This window comes from Uloborus diversus, chromosome 9 (genome assembly GCF_026930045.1).
Source record: "Uloborus diversus isolate 005 chromosome 9, Udiv.v.3.1, whole genome shotgun sequence".
In the NCBI taxonomy this organism is placed as follows: domain Eukaryota; kingdom Metazoa; phylum Arthropoda; class Arachnida; order Araneae; family Uloboridae; genus Uloborus; species Uloborus diversus.
In genome coordinates, this window is record NC_072739.1 from 113738213 (window position 1) to 113744212 (window position 6000).

Sequence of the window (6000 nt, forward strand, 5' to 3'; positions counted from 1 at the left end):
TTTAACCTGCTTCAGTCATCATTAGCATACACTGAGGGTCGTCAACAGCAGGCATCAAAACTTCGACTCCCTAATTATGAGTCCAGTACCTTATCGATCAGGTTTCCATGGCTATTAGTAAAGCCAACATGGAGACATTGCAAAGTCCTAGGATGCTTATGCAAATGACGAAAATTCATTTGAGGATCGACTTGATAAGACATGTTCTAAAAGGGAGAGTTCATAAGGAACCTTTGACATTCTCTAATGGCCCTCCCTAGGGCTTGATTTACCTATAAGGTCCTTTGAAGCCCTACTTAGGGGCCCCCAAAAATTATAGACCTATGTATATTTTTTATCATTTTAGTATTTAAAAAAATTCAAACATTTTTTACATTTCTTCATTTACGTCAACAACACTGAAATTGGCTCACTGGGTTCATGTAGCTGCCTGGACTTTCCTGAATGGCCTGATCAAGTTCTCCAAAATTCTTAATTCATTGTGGTTAGCCTGTTCAATACTTATTTTTGAGCAGGTGCACAGGGTAACCTATAAAAAAACACTTTTTCCTCGTTGCAGACTAACTGGTTTGGGGGAAGAAGAGACTGTTTGTGTAACGAATTAAGCAATATTTTCAGAAAAAATTTCACAAATTAGTTATTAATGTTTGGTTGTTCCTAGTGTGAAATAGTTCTCATGTGCCCTGTATTTGATCTGAGTAAAATGTTTCCCAAAGCAGAATACATGGCGATGTTCTGCAACATAAAATCAATTGAACAAAATTGTTGTGCAAGTACTTCCAGCAATACACAAGCAACCAACATGACCTTTTCCACAAATCGTTAGTCCTAAATTAAAATCGTTTTATACAGGAGGTTTTTTTATTTTCTTTTTTTCAGTTTTTAAAACTTCTGTTGCTATGAAGTTCTGTTGAACCTAAACCAATTGAGATTCTCCAAAAATATTTCATATGCTTTCTAAAATGCGTAGAAAATTTTTTATAAAAATCGAAACCTAGATGTCAAACCACGTATTTTTTTTTTTGGTTAATTTTATAAGGCATGAAGAAGCGATTAAAATAATTCTAGTAAAATAAATAAATTACTAAAATAATAATTAAAATGAGTCGAGTTAGGGTTGCATATAATAAAACACTTCAAAACTTTCTGAATAGTTGAAATATTTTCAGGATGCAAAAGGATTGAAATCTCAAACAATGTTGGCATGTTTCCAAAACATGCGTTTATGCAGGAAATTGCCGTGGATGAGATCGATTGGGAGAAATAAGGAAAAGGGGAACCAAAAACGCTAGAAAAATCAGAATCTTTTCAGATTTAGAATATGAAATTTTTGCAGAAGCTGCCGAATTTCTACAAAATACTTCAAACTCAAGATAGAATTTTGTTCAAATTCTGCAGTTCTTAAAATTCTTGCAGATGACTTATCGAATTCAACATTTTTCGCGAGCTTTCTGCCGAATTATCATAATTTCCGAGAATTTTAGATTTTGATCTAATTTAAAGAAGTCTGCAGAATTTGCAAAAGTCTATCTTGAGTTGGAAGATATCAGCAGAAAATTTGCAGTTCCTGCAGATCTTCCACAGAAAACTAAATTTTTTGCAGAAAATTTGAGTTTTACTCTCACATTTGAACAAAATTGTTCTGCAGTTCAGGCATCTGTTCTGCGACGTACGTCGCATATTTAGTAGTATTCTGCTTTGGGGTACATGTTGAATATCATTTGGTTTCACCTTCAGTGTCCTGCATCCTATAGTCATGAAAATGTTAGAGGTGCTCACGGGAGGGGGTTCCATCTTTTTTCTTGAGGGATGATGGGCCCCTATGCAATGACAAAAAAGGTGTGCTATTGAACCTGTTACACGGCACTTTCTTATATTGAAACAATTCAAGGGTACCCCTACAGATGAGTCGAGCTTACTGTAACATTTTTAAATTGGGGCCTCCCTTCATAAACTAACAGTATAAATAATTACATTTCAAGTGTTTTGACACGAAGTTACTCTGCCATTTTAACTAAAATTTGTGGAAACTTAGAATATGCAATTTAGTTTTAGATACAAACTGTCATTAAATAGTTAGGTTTTAAGAAATTATCCTTTTTGCTAAAAACTAAAAAATAATATTATAATGTTGAAATGCACAAGTTTGCAAGGGTCTGCAGATACGTGTTTCAAGGTTACAATGAACCCGGTTTTCAATGCAAAAGAACTGAGCTTGTAGGTGAAAAGGCTTTTTATTTTGGTGTCGTTGGTCTTTTCCTCTCAAAGCTAACTATTTTTGCTTTGGAAAAGTTATTCCTTGCTACTCCGAAACACCTGTCTGTCTGCAGTTCAAAGCAAATTTAGCCTTTGAACGACAATATTAACTTTAGCTAGGTTTTAGTTCAATATGTACTTAAACACGATGATTCGTGGATCATACACAGCAGAGCCGGCCTTAGCATTTGCGGGTCCCGATTGGAGAAATCTGGCAGGGCCCTTTACAGAATGGTTGTACAAATTCGAGAAGTGCCAACCAATTTTTTCTGATTTTGGGCAAGGCTTCAAAACTGCTACAATTATCAGTCTTCTTCAAATTTCTACATCACGTTTGATTTTCTCAAGAAATGAATGAATGGCCACAAAAATAAGTAAATTTTAAGAACGTAAGAAAAGTAGCTCTGGGAATCGTTATGCCCAATCATATGTGGTTGGCGCACGAGCAAACTTGGGGGGGGGGGGGTCAAAAGAAGTGTGGAGGTTAGGGAACGGTGCAACTGATGGTGCAACTCTTTTTTTTTTTTTTTGTAAAATTGGACGATATTATGGGATTTTAACATGACTGATTAAATGACTCATAAAAAATGTGGAATATCGCCTCCAACACCGGGACGGATGACCACCGTAAACTTCCCTCTTCCAATTCAAAGTTTGATTATCGTAAAATAACATGAAAAACTCTATTGTTTCAAATTTTAGTTTTTGTTTTCGTGGAATAACTCAATCCACCCAGTAAAAAAACATTTTTTTTATATCGATGATTATTGTGCAACTTTGAGAAGTGAGGGGCAAGCCTCTTCAATGTTGGAAGTGAGCGGGTGGTCCTCCCCCCCCCCCCCCGTACGAGCCCCCTATGTGCGCAATTTATAGCTTAGACGGAAAAAGAAAAGGCACGAAACTTTATCAGCTCTAAAAAAGCAATTTTAGACTACATGCAAAAAACCAGACGTCTTTGGGAAGTCAGAAGTGGAACGGAATTGCAGGGAACGGGGGAGCTCTTCTTGGAAATTTTTCGAAATTAAAGTTTAAAAAAGCAGTTTTGGTACGGAGATAACGTTTGGGGGGGAGGGGGAGTGGGACGTTAGAGGTCAGATAAACCACCCATGGTCCCCGAGAAGAGTCTTCAAAGCTGACTTCTAAAATCACAAATTTGGACAATTTTGTGTAAAACGAAGGGAAATGGGGAGAGGCAGAGATTCCCTGCCTACTGAATTATTTTTAAAACTTAATTTTAAATTAATTTTGGTAACGATAGGGAATTGGGGCATCCTCTCAGAAATTTTTTCCGAAAGTTTAGTCCCAATTAGGTGATGTTTGATGAAAATGGAGAAGAAAGGAATTTGGTGATCTGCGGAAAACTTTCAAAATCAAGGGCTTTAAAGGCACAATTTTAGACTATTATTGGTGACGTTAGGGGATTCAGTGACTCGTCGAAAAGTTTCGATATTGCAGTGTTAAAAACTCAATTTTGGGCCCTGTTTGCTAACGATAGAGGAAAAGGGAGGAGATTCCTCCCGGAATTTTTTTCGAAACTGAAATCAATTTTATGCTATTATCCAATTCAAGGTTTTCTCGTGGTAGTATTTTCTAAAAGCGAAATTTTAAGCTATTGTGCTGATGCTAAAGAAAGAGGTCATTAGTTAGGAAAAGGTTTCAGAGCCCTTTCCCACGAAATATTTCGAGATTTAAATCTTAAAAACATTATTTTAGGTTACCTTTGGAGACGTCAGAAGAGAAGAAGGGAGGAGGGTTGTCAAATTTATGAATCTTCTTTCTTTGGGAATCCTTTAAAATTGAAAACTGAATGATGTAATCTTAGTCAGTTTTTTGTGATAAAGTTGAGGTAAGGGTGAGTGTTTGAGTAGCCTTCTCCTGCATTTAATTACAGCTATAAAAAACCGCATCTTCAGTCACGTTAATAGATGTCAGGGTTTGGTGACTGCGAGAAGAAATGTTTTCGTCTTGAAGATTTTTTAAAAAAATTCCAGGCTATATGTATAAATGTTAGAAGATGAAGGGCAATTTCCTTTCTTTAAAATTATTATGGAGATGTATTGAGCGTATTAAGCACGCAGTATATGAAGCTTATCATCTTAATTATTTATTTATTTTTTTTCAGAAGGCGCATACGTTAGTGTTACTTGTGAAAAAGAAATCATCATTGCTGCTGAGTTTTAAGATTTTTTATTAACACAAATAAACTAGTACAAAAATTATAATAAGTAAATTAAATGAAATTAATTAAAAAGATTGCTTTGGAAATTCCTGAAACTTTGGAGTCTCGGGTAAATTTCCCGCATTGCCCATGTGATAGTAAGATTCTGGGATAGCGGCCCTTGATCTTTACGTTATTACGGACCGTATTAATTGCTGATAATCATTAAAAATTGATACTTTGGTTCCCCGCTACCTAGTTCCTTTGTCTTGACTGGAAGTTAACCGGTACAGCGGGTACGGCCTTGGGTATGGTTTAAAAATGTTCAACTGGCTATATGTTTTATTTTTTTCTACTGGATATTTGAGACTAGTAGTTTTGGACATGTATTTGCTAAGTTTAATAGGGATTCTAAAAGCCTCAGGAAACTCCCCTACTCCCTTAATTACACTGAAAGTAGCTCCATATATCCCTAGATTAAATATCAATTATCATATTATGATTAATATCAGTTAAGTTCATTTGAACTTTTTATTTCCTTTATTTTTGTGAGGAAAAAAAATTTAGAGCGGGGCCCCATTGGGTTCTTTTGCTCTAATCGGCTTAAGGCCGGCTCTGCATACACAGCTATTGATTATCTGATTTTTTTTCTCCGTTTTACACTGAAGTATACTTTTATTGAGATTGATAAAAAAATCAGAATAAATGTGCCCAAATACCGCACGATACGATATGTTTACTACTTTTTGATTTGATTTGATTTGATTTGATCTCGAGTCCTGGGACTCCAAAAATTTATGGAGGGCTGCGAATTCTTTTCGCCTTTGCCTCACTTCCTTGAATAAAAGTCACTATTGAAGAGTTCTTCCAACTTTGTCTATCTTGTTCCTATAAAAGTAGAATATCACGATAAGATACTTTCTCAACCAAAAATAGAAGACTATTTGGTAAAAGTTATTGATTATAGCAGAAAAGCATGCATCAAGAGAAAGAAACCCCAAAGCAAAAAAAAAAAAAAAAAAAAGCAAACGGGGAAAGCATGCAACACCGAAACAGTCTCAACCAAAGAAAGAAAACAAAGCCTGAGCGACCCCAGGAGTAAACAAAATATCTTGATCAAAGAAATTTGATACGAAGAGGCTTTTTGTATTTCTGAATAAGCTCTATTAAACGTTTTCTATTTGATTTTGTTTTTGTACAATGATGAAGTATATGATCAATTGTTTCAGGAGAGTCACACAAATCACAGTTTGGGAAGTTCGTATTTTTCATTTTTGAAAAGTTTGCTTTTTGTAATATAACAGTCACAGATTAGTCTATTCAGGAAAATTTCAATCCTTCTATTTTGGACTTTGTAACTTCCTTTGTTTGAGGGAATTTTTCTAAATTTAAATTTTTCAAAGTATTTGGATTTTTCCCAATTTTCCATTTGCTCCTCATGTTTCATTTTCAACAGATAATTATTACAGTCTTTCCATGTAGTGATATTTAAGCTTGGAATGTTTGAGCCACATGCTGCTTCCTTTGCAAGAGCATCAGCATCCTCATTTAATTCAATATTTGAATGACTGGGGGACCATACTAAA